Below are 14,230 nucleotides of genomic sequence, written 5' to 3'. Positions count from 1 at the left end.
ACAAGAACTTTAATTTTCAACTACTGTATATTGCTAAAGATTAGAAAGAAAGGAAATTCTACATATAAACCTCAAAACTGTGACGATTTTAGAATTTATCTGTAGTACAAATGAATTCAGTGGCGTTGTGCGTTATGTCAACCTTTTGGTTCAAAGATATACCACTCATGTATTTACACACTATTGCCTTTATAGCAGTGTGAAAGCTGGTAAAAATAAATACTCCATTGTGTCTGTTGATGTGTGGAGAATGGCGACTCCTCTACCAGTCATGAAGTGACTCTATAGTGCACTGCAGGGATGACGTATTTCTGTAGGCCAACCAGGAAGTTAGAATCCCCCTGGTTCCCTCAACAAAAAGCCAATGGGAGTTTTCCATTGAGTGTTGGATTATTGCAGAAAATGACTTACACGTTTTGTTAAGCAAGACAATCTTCATAATCGGCAGAGGTAAAAAGCTGACGTTAGGGTATAAACGAACTACAACACTGTCACATGAGCGTGAGTATACACAACGAGGCTGTAACGGCGGAGGAGTCGGCGTGATGATGTCTAGTAGTCTCATTTAGCCACTTGTTCGCAACCGCCTTTTTTAACACACGTAAAACATTCAAAATTCACGAGTGGGATATTTACTGATGGATTTTATATCGTAGAACAAACCGTTCAAATTTCTTCAGCTTTTGTTATCCACAGACCTTATTTCAGCCATCTAACTAAAAACACATTGACTTCCAGACGAGGGAACCGGAAGTGCTAAAATGCTAACTCATTTCCGGATTTTAGGACTCATTCCTGCACCTCTCTATTAGCTCTTCTCAATCTCTAATTATTGAGTCCTTCACAGTTCTTTTCAATCTTATTACCTCCGCCAAGGCCAAAGGCCTAGGAAGGAGGTTATGTTTTCACCAGCGTTTGTTTGTTGGTTTGTCCGGTAGCAGGATTGCTCCAAAAGTCTGCGATGGATTTTAATGACATTTTTTGGAGGGGTGGGGTGTGGTACAATGAACGATCATGATCCGGCTTCAGAAATTCTTTTAAGGATTACAATCAGCCAGAATATTAAGACCACAGGGTATAACACATGCGCAGTGTAACTGATGACGCGTTGATGACGCATGACCTCGCCTTCTTCCTTCAGAGAGAGAGACAGAGAGAGTGGGGGGTGGAAGGAGGGAGGAACAACTGTAGAATCAGCGTTTTTTCACATTAAACTCACTGAAATTACAGTTGAGTTGGACCAAAGCACACTTTCTGATTGTTGGAAAGAGTAACGATGACGGTTTAGGTGAGTTTTACTTTGTTTCTGTCCAGTTTGAATGAAGTGTTTTACGATACTCCGCTACATACAGCTGATCTCAACATAAACAAAAATACACATGGATGATGGCGCAAGCTGAACGGAGAGGGGGGCGGAGGTCTGAGCTCTACGAATGCCATTCTAGTTCTTATATATTATTATTTTCTGGATTTTCATTTGTACTTTTCTTTAATTTACACTTGTAGCTATATTGCTGTTTAAAAGATAAAACTGGCAATATTATATTGTTCTTATTGTTAATAAATTAAAGGTGCAGTGTGTTGGATTTTGCGGCATCTAGTGGTGAGGTTGCAGATTGCAACCAACTGAAACTTCTCCCGTGTGCCAAGTGTGTAGGAGATTTACGGTGGCCGATGCAAAAAAAGCAAAAACGCGAATGGCCCTCTCTAGAGCCAGTATTTGGTTTGTTCGTTCTGGGCTACTGTAGAAACATGGTGGCTGGCTACGTGAAGAGGTTGTGTCTAGAATGGAACCAGCAAATTGGGGAAACCTTTGCGAGATGGATAAGGTTAGGCATTGATATGGAATAATTAAGGTTAAGCATTGGCCTCTAATAGTTAAGATTTGGATAGGTCGTCGGGCAGCAAGAGGTTTTGCAAGTTTTTGCAGATCTCAGATCAGATTTTGCAATTTGCTGGTTACCTTCTAGTAGACATGTCCCCATGAAGAGGACCTGCTCCCTATGTAGATATAAACGGCTCATTCTAAGGTAAAGAAACAGGTTTCTTATTTTCAGGTGATTATACAATACAGAAAACACACTTATTAATATTCCATTTCTCCCAATAGATCCCCCTAAATGCCACACATCAATACTTTTTGACTCCCCTACCCCATCTGTGGCAAGAAACCTTTTCAAACTGCTCACTAATATTTATTCTGAGCATCAGAGCTCCATTATAGAAGATGAGGCACAATAGGACAATAACTAACTCTCAGTGGCTTTGGAAACTCTTTGTATCCCACCAACATTTAATCATTGGGTCAAATGAATTTATGAATTTTGAATTAAGTCATTGAAATGGAAGAGGGTACACAGCTATGCTGGACAGCAATAATAGCAGTTCTTCTACACCCATTCTGCACTGCACCTCCATTATAACTCGTTCTCAAAGGATTGCAAAGTGCTCTACCGTGTTGCTTCATTTTCAGTTCATCACCAGGTATATAATATTATCACATTAAGCACGTAGGTAAGGGATTCAAATTAATCTTTAGTCTACAGCGTAAGCAGGAGGATGATATTGTCCCTTTCGGTACAGGCTCAGAGAATCACTGCAGATATATGGAGGAGAGTGACTCACAAGTCTTAAGACGAGTTTGGGATTTAACCACCGGTGGCTTTAATGAGAACTGTGGAAAGTCGGGATAATGGTGAAGTAGAGAAGACAGAGGGGCTGATAAGGTAAAGCGATACTATACTGGGATCTAATCATTGATCCTATGACGTGTCTCCACAAATGAAACGCTTCAGCATTAGCTTCTGGATGTCTTGTTGGACTGCCGCCTCTAGTGTCTGTGCTATCCTCGTCACATTCCTGAGCTCTCCGATCACAGCTATATTTACTTGACTCAGAGTCTGTGAGCATGTTGCTGTGTCTCCCTACATGCATCCACCTGTCCCTATTTGTAATACCAGATAATCACTGTGCCACCAGATGTTACTATTAATACTCCCGTGGTGCCAATGTTAGAGTTGTGATAGCTCTCCGTCATTCTTTGTGATCTCTGGGACAATACTAAGGTTTATTAGCCACTGATCCACAGAAATATACTAAAGACATCTGTCTTTACCAGGATTGACTTCTATATAACTTTGTTGTTTGGAGCAGGACTTAGTTTATACTTTATATCACTACTTTCCACCTCCTTGATTTTCAAAGTTACAGTACTTGCAACAGTGTCTGAAATTAGCACCCGCAACCCGCCAAATGCGGGTAAGTTGTTGGCAGTGGCGGGTCAAATCGTCAGGCCATCCGCCACTTTGGCAGGCAGGGAAAACGCTATGGGAATAGAGAACCGTAGATGTTCGATTCCTTGGCATCTCATGCCCCCGTGACTACGATTCCTTTGTAACGATTCTTTCCGGTACGCATGCACAATGACGCATTCTCACGCTGTATCATGTTTCAGTTTGTTTGGGCCCGGAGTGCTCAAAAGCACGGGACTACTACTAAACCTGAAGGGGACGCACCCTATTTTTTCTCCTGATAATGCGACACTGTGAACAACAAATCTGTGTTGAAGTGAGGAGAGTTAGTAACGTTACCCGTTACATTATGAGACGTTCAAGTAAAAGTTACGTTATCGTTATGTGTTCAAATGTTCTTTTGTAAAATTCAGTTTTTGGCGACAATCTTCCACCCTCCCAGCCCCGAAAAACAAGGCTCCCCCGGAAGCCATGGTGTAATTCCAACAATGTAATTTACCGTGCAAATAATGTTTTTCATGAAAAATATATTGAACATTGAATGACACATCTAAAATGTTATTCCTTCATTTAGCGCAGAGATTTCAAAGGTGGCAGATAAAATTTCTGAGTGGCAGACAAAAAAAAAACTTGCCTGCCAGACAGTGACAGGAAGTGAAAAAAGTAAACATGGGAGTTTAATTCTTTTCAGTCACCTTTAATTTTACTGGGGCTTTCCTCGACCAAAGAAATTCTTTGTCGACTAATCAATAAGTTGATTTAATCGACAGAAAAAGCACCACTTTAAATCTGGTGTTTATCAGAGATGTGCTCAGAAGTTTTCTTGGTAATAAATCATTCAGCGTGAAAAAAGCATAAAAATCGACTAATGGACTAAAGAAATCTTAGTCAACTGAGACCAAAACGACCGATTAGTCGACTAAGAGGGGGCAGCAATACATTTTAGTGGAATAAATGACAGAATTCAAAAACATTTGTGATTGCAAATCTTTAACCTATCAATGAAAAATGGGAGAGTCTGACGTAAAGTACGGCTTCTGACCATTATCTGAAATGTTTTATGCGTTGTCGACAAAGACCAGCACTGAATACTTTCTGAAGGCACTGACTGTGCTGCATATGTCTGTTATGAAATGACCAGAGACTGATGAGGCCACAAACTGCCCCGTGTTTGGATCCCCGTGTGCTTTCAACGATGTAATATCCTGTTTGGCCCGTTGGATTCTCAGTCAACACAAACAGGACAAATGAACGGAGGGAGAAACAATGAAAGATTTCTACTAAGCGACTCTTTCCTCCGGTCACAAGATACGATGTCCCTGTTGATCGTATCAGTCACAGGGTCTCTGCAGGCGTCTCCAAGTTACACTTAAGACTTGTTAGGAGCTTTTTAATACCACATTAAATGCTATTTAATATCCATTTTATGATCATATCAACCACAGCAAGTAAAAGTATGATGTTTTTAGTACTTCCCAGCAGTATATAACAACTATTAAATAATGCAACCTGATATAAGTGGCAGAAAATGAGTGGACTCAATAATAATAATAATAATAATAATTCTAAATAAAGATATCACCATGAAACGTCCCCAGTTGATTACTTACATTATGACAATTATTTTTTTGTATTACATGTTTTCTGAAATTTTATATTTAATTATGCAAATGAGGCATTATCTTATTAAATATGGGGTAATTTGCATACATTTCCAGAACAGAAATCTGAACATTGGATAAAGCCAGGTTCAAAATTGTTGACATGTTGGAGTCAAAGGTTTTTACAGTGGGAATTCAGGATATCTCTTTTTATCGCTTCATAAATCAGAATGTACTGACATCCATAAAAAATCAATTTTCGCCATGTTTTTAAGGAATAAAATGTTCTATAAATCAGGCTATTAATGATTTATGAACAAACCCCTCGATGAAAACCTTCTGAATATTAACAGGAATGAAACTGGGATGTTTGGTGGATGCAAGTGCTACTGAAGAGGAGATTTCTGGCTAAGAGTCTCTGATTTTGAAAAAACAGCCTTTATTGATATGTATTGTAAAATCCCGTACATTATGCAAGACAGGTGCAATGGGGAGTGTGAAGGAGAGTCATTACATTCACAGAGGAAGCAAGGGAGGGTCTCCTTTTGAACTCTGTGCATTTATTTTGAAGTTTGCTTCCAATTATCATGACTAAGTCACTTCCTCGGGGGGAACATTTGGTATTTAATGTGAACATGTCACACACACTTTCAAAGCTGGTGCTCGTTTGTTCTGGACTGCACTGGACTCTAACTATTTTGTCTGTTTTTTTTGTGAGTGTGTGCTTCAAGTACTGTAAATCACATTAGAACACATTTCTATACAGTGATATACACGGTACCTCAAATGAAAATGTTCGAACAAGGATATTCTTTCATGCTGTAGTTAGACAGATTTTCCCGTGACCGATTGCACACGTGTCACTTCTGCGTGATGGGTGTTAACTGTGAAGTCAAATTCTCTCATCACTAATAAAACTGCACTGCATGTCTTCTGCCTTGAGTTGGCGCACAGCTGAATCCACAGTCTTTATGGGCTGTGCTTGCTTCACCGTTAAACACCGCTCACGTGTGCTCTGTGCATGTATGTTTGTTGAGATAATTATTTTGCTGTTAATAAACACTACATTCTCCATGTTCGCAGCTTGGAAAATCCTGTTTTTGTTCAATTTTGTTCTGCCTACGTGCTGGCATTTTCTGATTTATTAGCACATAGAGGATGCAGAACAGAGGGTCAAATGGTTTCAGAGAAAAGTGTGTGTGTGGGTGTGTGTGTGCGCGTGGGTGTGTGTGTGGGTGTGTGTGTGTGTGTGCGTGTGTGTGTGTGTGTGTTTTAGTGCTCACTTCTTCAACAGGATGCTTGCAAAGAAAAGGATTTGTTGTTTAAGTTGACTTTAAATTTAAGTGAGGTACAAAATACAGTAAGGAATTGTGGACATACATTACATCAGTATGCTCCCTGTGAAGACCTCACAATGATACAAACGTGTGCATGTCACCGGCTCTGTGTGTCAGTGTGCACATCTATGTTTGCACCGCAGCCTGTCTGTGCAGTCATGGAGCCGTACTGAGCTTTTCTGTGGGTGTTTTGCTGGCTGTCACTCCAGCGATCCATCTTGTCTCCTCACCCAGCTGCTGATTCGCCACAAGCTACGCAGGGAATCTGCTCAAGTGCTTAAGCCGGAAACTGACATAAGGAAAATGCCATATTTCATTTGAGCAACACAGTGACCATCCACTATTTTTGTCACTTGAGTACACTTTCATGAAGTGCTGCATCTTTTTGGTGGGAAAACAATATAATAATAATTGTACGGTTAATCAACTGAAAAGAAGAGCTGTATGTTGTGTATCAAAATCTGAAATTTGAATTGTGATTTTCTGGTCAAAACAACTTCCTTGAGGCTTGCTTAGTACATTGCTTACAGGTGCATAGGGTAAAAAATGTAACTAAAAGATTTGACCATGAAAATTCCCCAGTTGATTACTTAGATTAGGACAAATATTTTTTGTATTACACGTTTTCTGATATGTTATGTTTAAATATGCAAATGAGGCATTATGTAATGCTAATTTTGGGTGAATTTAGGAGAAATCTACAGACGCAAATAGACAAAGTAGTAAAATAAACACCTAAATGTGTATTTTGGATGTTTTCTTTCCGCTAGTCTGAAAGAAGACATGTTACAGAAGCAAAAAAAAATCTCAAAATTGACCATAAAGAAATGTCTTGGGTGTCTCACCTTAGACTTTTCAAGACCTGCAGTCAATATTATGTCATTAATTTAAACGTAATGCTTCACATATATCAAGATAAATCAATGTTGCGCTTAACCAGGCACTCACATCGAAACCCCTACAGTTATGTAAGAGATTAGTGTTAAAACAACATCAGGACGACATCTGGACTGTCAGACTAAAAGCCTTAAATAAGGACAACAACTACTTACAGTACACAGTATATAATAGTGTATTCTTCCATTTAAATTAATGATAGCAATTAAACACTGAACATCCCACAAGCGGGAACAAGGGCACTTATAGGAAAACTTTAATTGCCATCAGCGTAATTACGGCGTGTGATGTCGTTGGAAGCTACACCTCCCACACTCTGCCAAGGCTTTTGTAATGAACGCAGACATCACAAGAGGCTCCTGAGGGGAAAAGCATTTACATCTCTACACACAATTATAAAGTGAACTACTTTATGAGAAGTTAAACTCAACACCTCATGTGACCTGTGCCTGCATTGTCCATAATTCATTTCTGTGAATATTAATACCTTCACCCACATTAATAAAACATAAGACTTAGTCCCCTTTCATTACTTTAATTTCTCTCTCTCTCTGTGCAGTTGCACAATTTAAAGCAGCTTACAAAAGGTTGAGTAAGGGCAGGTCTAAAATAGGTGGAAAAGACATTTTTTGAATAATTTCAATTGCAGACTCATTTTTCTAAAGACAAATTGATCTTTACACCACCAGGGTGCTATTGTCCCGGGTGAAGATGTGCTGCCACGTAGGTGATATATGCTCATGGCTGATGAATCCCCTCCCCTTCTAATCTCTCATGTGGTTTTCTGACTGTTGAGAAATGTCAAAAACATCAAAACATTTCATGAAGATTGATAGCAGTGAGGACAACATGTGAAACATTCTTCAACGCCACTTTGCTTAAACAAAATTCATGTGTGTAGACTGACATGTCACACCGCTGTGTCATGTGTAGCACCTCCATATATATCAACAACAAGCCATTCAGTGGCTTCCTCGAACAAAAAATGCACTTGGAACCACTTTCTAGCTCCTTTAATAAAGGGTTCATTAGTTGTGACTTTATTAATAGTCAATCAATCATTTGTTATGTTTTACAGATGAGTTACAAAGTATTAATGACAACACATTTTGGGCTGCCAAAATCCTAATGGCTGGCATTAACCTCTCTTTTTTGTAATAATGTATTTGTGATAAATGTAGGTTATCTATGAGTAAATTCTCATAGGTTTTCACTTTCCTAATAATCATCACTTATATATATATATATATATATACACACACACACGTGGACAAAATTGTTGGTACCCTTCCGTTAAAGAAAGAAATCAATGACTACCATCATTTTTGTCCAGGCCAGTTTCATTAGTTTGTTTTTTAAAATGATTCTGTTGAACCACAATTCAAAAGCAATGTCTGATTTTCATTAGTTCATTTTCAGTACATTTTTATTTACTATTACTTTTGTCAGTTTCAAGTTATTTCAGTGACCATTGTGGGTTTTTCTTTCTTTAACGGAAGGGTACCAACAATTTTGTCCACGTCTGTATATATATATATATATATATATATATATATATATATATATATATATATATGTTAATTAATCTTATGTGGTATAAACATCAATTCTGCAGCCCAACCACTAAAAGGATTTTTTCACAACCTGGCAACACAAAAGGTGTTCTTATTAACGTTAAAGGTGCAGTGTGTTGGATTTGGCGGCATCTAGCAGTGAGGTTGCAGTTTGCAACCAACTGAAACTTCTCCCTAATGCCAAGCATGTAGTAGAACTACGGTGGGTACGACGGAGTATTAGAAACTACAACAACTGAGATTTCGAGAATAAAGTCATAACTTTATGAGAAAAGTCGTAAACTTACAAGAATAAAGTCAGAACTGAAATACACACAGCCCTTATTCAGAAATTGTGCGTTTGAAACAAGCCGTTAGGATTTCTGTCCATTTGTGATGTCACAAATATACAATATTTAGACAATTACACGGCTTTAAACGTAAACATTCTAAATGTGTCCCAGTTTATTTCCTGTTGCAGTGGATGTAAATAACATCAGCTGACAGGAAGTACACATGGACCCAAACTGTTACCTAGCAATGCAATTTCGTTCCATCTATCCATCTATGTAATGTTCATAGATGTTTTACAAACAAGGCTAATGTTACACAGTGTGAATCATTTTGAAACATTTTCTAACTGAGATAAAGCCAAGAAACTAGAACAGACTGGATCCTTAGTACCTACGTCGGCTGTCATACTCTGCACATGGCCTACGATTCCTATGCTTATCCTCTTTGACCAATCAGAAAGAAAGCCATTGGTTACGGGTAGTTTGGCCACATGCCTGTTAAAACAAACATAGTATACTAATCTAATGACAACGACCTGTCAGAGCAGACCAGAGAGCTGTATGACAAACATGCCACATGGCTAAAAAAAAGGTAAAATCTCATATTGTTTATGGTATGAGATTGAATCATTTGCAATGTCTCATCAGCAGACCTTTAGATTTTATTGATGACCGAAAACAGGAGGGGAAAAGGGATCATTTTTGGGGCAGATATGGATTTAGTTAATTTATAAACCCTAAATTTGGGCAGTACAACACATCTGCTGACACCAGCGTGTTTTAATATGCATTCAAATGCAAGACGCTTGCTTAGTGAAAAGGGGGAAAGTCCTAGATTCAGCAAATAAGAGAATTAAATACCTTAAGTGTTGAGATTCAAGAGCTCAAACTGAAATACTCTCAGAGGGATATTGATGAAATAATTAAAGTCGTCTGCTGCAAAACAGATTCCAAGAATGATATCAAAACCACTGCAATCAAATTATACTTCAAGAGGTCGGATAAGATAACAACTTAGTTACTTTTGGGATCAGTTCTGATAAGGTTGATGAAACCTGATGACTGAGACCTTAAAGCGGCAGTGGGTAGAAACAGAGCAAATATGATTACAAAAAGTTATTTTTATAACTATATCCTGACAATAGTGTATGAGACAGGTAATCTGGAGAAAAAAAAACATGTGTCTGTGTCCTCCGGTGCTCCTAACGTCATCTGCAAGATTTCACAGACCGAAGGAAGACAACCAATCAGAGCTGATCTGGAGCCTTACCGTCTCTGAGCAGCTGTCAATCACTCACAAACTCCGATCAAACAGTCAAACTAGGCAACGCTGATCAAATATGAATCAATATTCTGTTACTGTAATGTCTATTTCTCTCCTCAAATGTTGTCAGAAACATCCTGTAGTGTACTGTTTAGCTGGAAAATGAGAAAGTTTGTGTCCCGGCCGCCATGTTGAGATCAGTTACAATATAAAATACCAAGCACCGCCCACCAGCCGGAGCAAACTTTCTAATTTTACAGCTAAACAGTACACTACAAGATGATTCTGAAACATTTGAGACGAGAAATAAGCATTACGGTTTCAGAATATTGATTAATATTTGATCAGCGCTGCCTAGTTTGACTGTTTGATTGGAGTTCGTGAGTGATTGACAGCTGCCTCCATTGAATGAACAGCCAATAGGAACGCTCTCTCTCTCTCTGAAATGGCCTGTGATTGGTCAAAGTCTCTTGTCACGGGCTAGATTTTTTTAAAGCCTGAAAACAGAGCCATGAGGAGGTGCAGAAGTCTAGTTATCTCTCAGATCACTTGAATTACAATATGCTGAAAGGTTATTTTTGCCCAATGATGCCAAAAAGACTTGGCCTACTGCAGGTTTTAAAGGGATAGTTTGTGGAGTTTTGAAGTGGGGTTGTATGAGGTTTTGTATGTGTTCTGCGAGCTAAAATTACAGTTTTTTTTCAATGTGTACACTCAAACAGATATTGATTTTTTTCCTTTTTTACTTGGTCTTTTCTTTTAGGTGGTTAATAAATGTTTTTCTGCCAGCCCCGTCCACAGCAGCACATTGCTTTGCTCCCGTGTGGTAACTCCTGTCTGCTTCTCCAAACTGGGGGCGTGCCGACTTTCATTTACTGTGGTTGAGACACTGACTATGGAAAAGTACCTCATACAACCCCTACTTCAAAACACCAAAACTATCCTTTGAAGCTCAAGCTCAAACTGGATACCAGTGCTATAGAAACAGGGAATGCTCACCTGAGTGGGACATTTCAAGGTGATGCTGGGAAGCCAGCTGTGGCTCAGCTTAGAAAAACATTGTGGCCAAAGCAAGGGGCTAACATCAAGTGCAAGCCATGCACTTCAATACGGCATCTGTCTTCCTTCTTCTGGTGGAGTTTATTGGTTTATTGTCTCATTTGAGATGTTCCCTAATGTTTACAACGATAATTGGAAAGGAAACAGCGTGATGATGCTCAAAGCCCCCCCACCCCCTTCCCTGACATCCATGATCAAGTCTATTAGATAAGACTTTAAGCACATTCTCAGTAATCCATTCACATGCAGAGGAAGTGTTGAAATTGCTGCTGCATGCACCTGTTTGTGTTGTGTCACGGAGAGGGACTTCCTCTGCAGAGGTAGGGCTCTTTTTCTGGACATTTTGCGTATACTCGGAAGACTAAATGGAGTTTGATTTATAATAGTATAAAGCTCCTTTGAAGTATCAGGATAAGTAATGACACTGAACTGTGTAATCCCTGAGTCAGTTAAAGACGGAGAGGGAAAGACAGGGAAAAGAGGAGGAACCGAGGCAGGCAGGTAATTAAAGGTTGGGAGGATGGGAGGTTGGGATGGACTTACGGGTAGAGCTGCACGGCTGTTATTCATCATGCATGATGCTTGTGTCAGTGCTGTTATAATGCTCAAAGCTGTGCTTAGCATTTAAGCATGAATACTGGCATACAAAGTGATCACGTCCTTACATTCTACAGGACTGTGTGACAGCAATTATAGAATGGACAAACACCAAGCTGGAAGTGATGAGATGCACACAATGAAAAGAAAACCTACCATAACATCTGAAATATTGATAGCAAATATGACGATGTGAGATTATGGAAAAGTTTAAAGCAAATATTGTCACTTGCTTTGGATTTTTAGCAGTGGGTTGTTTTTGGAAAGGGACACTTTTATTACTACTTTTGCTACCTTTTTGCTCGGTAAAAGTATTTAACATGCCAAACATGGTTTATTATCTGTGCGCTAAGAGAAGTCCAGTATCGATATGCAGATTTATGGAAAAACTGTCCACAGAAAAAGATGTTGAACATGACCAAGAGTCTACAGTCATGCTAGTAGCTCTGCAAGGCGGAACCATAGACTGTATATAAAGATGGACGACATGACAGCTCCCCAAAAGTGAAGCCAAGACATCTGGATCTCCCCCTGGTGGCTGGCTCCAGTATACAGTAGGTCATAAAGGCCGCCTCCTCCATGTTAGCGGATGGGACATGGGCCAAACTAAAAAGTCACGTCACATATATTTATCCCAAAGACGGTTTCTGTCATTTTAGGTAGTTCTTATCACGCTCATGTATGTTCAAGTGTTCATTTCTCTGATCAGTTGTGTTTTAATGAGTTATTTGATGCTATAAAAAGGGGGTGATGTCATGATGTCATTTCCACTGGCAATGCATAGGTGCTGTTCCCCCAAATAGGAGGAGGCCTTAAGACCCGCAGTGCACCACCATGACAGCAGTGTGCAGAGAGAAGAGGAAAAAGGGTGGAAAAAGGGTGGGGCGAGGTCTTCCTCGTCTGTTAGTGGATTATTGGATTTGGATTATCTGTGCAGACAAAATTACCCATTAGGGAAAATTGTAGCATGCTCTCTCAGACGAGCTCACAAATGCTCTGGATAACACTCACCTCACCTCACACAACAGTGTGTGACCTGAACAGCATGTGGGAGACATCTGAGGGACCAGAATCAGTAAAGGCCCAAAACATGCAGCCACTGGGGAGGGAAGTGGCAGAGATGATGAATATGTCAGCAAAGCGAGGCAGGATGTGCTCAAGAGCTGCTAATCATCACTCACTTGTGGGGGTGGGAGGGGGGGAGAGGGAAGCTGGGAAAACACAGAGAATGGAGGTGGAGTTGGGGGAGGGGTGAGAGATGGTTTTGACTAAAGCTATTTATATCTGGATTCCATGAAGACAGCTGTCATCCTCCTGAGTGCTTGTTGTGAGACTTTCCATCACCAGGAACAGTGAGACAAGAAAGAAGAAGCACTGTCACTATGTCTGTTATATTTGTGATACAATAATAATAATAATAAAAACCACTCCGTCTTTAATGCTTTCATAAAGGCCAGTTGTGGAGTGGGTGCGGAAAATCCTCATAAGCTCATCCGCTTTAGCTGAAAGCATTACAGACTTTGGGCTCTGTAACTGCCCGTGTGCCTCTGTAATCTGCTACTGTGTCCAACTGTAATTCTTTACCTGAGCCATCAAATAGAGCTGCTGCTGATCAAACATCACTGTGAGCTTGTATAACCTTGCTTATTATGTGTCTTCAAACTAAAATACATAAAAAAAACCCACTTATAATTTATTTATAGCCAATTATTTTTCACATCTACAAAGCCAATGGCTTTCTGAAGGCCGTCTACTGTTTATATTAGAGCGGTCAATAGATTCAAATATTTAGTCGCGATTAATTGATTGTCCATAGTTAATCGTGATTAATCACAAATTAATCACACATTTTTTGTCTGTTCTTCAATGAACCTTAAGGGGAGATTTGTCGAGTATTTAATACTCTTATCAACATGGGAGTGGACAAATATGCTGCTTTATGCAAATGTATGTATATATTTATTATTGGAAATCAATTAACAACACTAAACAATGACAACTATTGTCTAGAAACCCTCACAGGTATTGCATTTAGCATTAAAAAATATGCTCAAATCATAACATGGCAAACTGCAGCCCAACAGGCAACAACAGCTGTCAGTGTGTCAGTGTGCTGACTTGACTATTACTTCACCCCAAACTGCATGTGATTATCATAACGTGGGCATGTCTGTAAAGGGGAGACTCGTGGGTACCCATACAACACATTTTCATTCACATATATTGAGGTCAGAGGTCAAGGGACCCTTTTGAAAATGGCCATGACAGTTTTTCCTCGCCAAAATTTAGCGCAAGTTTGGAGCGTTATTTAGCCTCCTTCATGCCTTCGCAACAAACTAGTATGACATGGTTGGGTTTTTGAGTTTTCTATGCCGCCA

Source organism: Sebastes fasciatus, chromosome 19 (assembly GCF_043250625.1).
Source record: "Sebastes fasciatus isolate fSebFas1 chromosome 19, fSebFas1.pri, whole genome shotgun sequence".
Lineage (NCBI taxonomy): Eukaryota > Metazoa > Chordata > Actinopteri > Perciformes > Sebastidae > Sebastes > Sebastes fasciatus.
Note: the sequence above shows the minus strand (reverse complement) of the source record.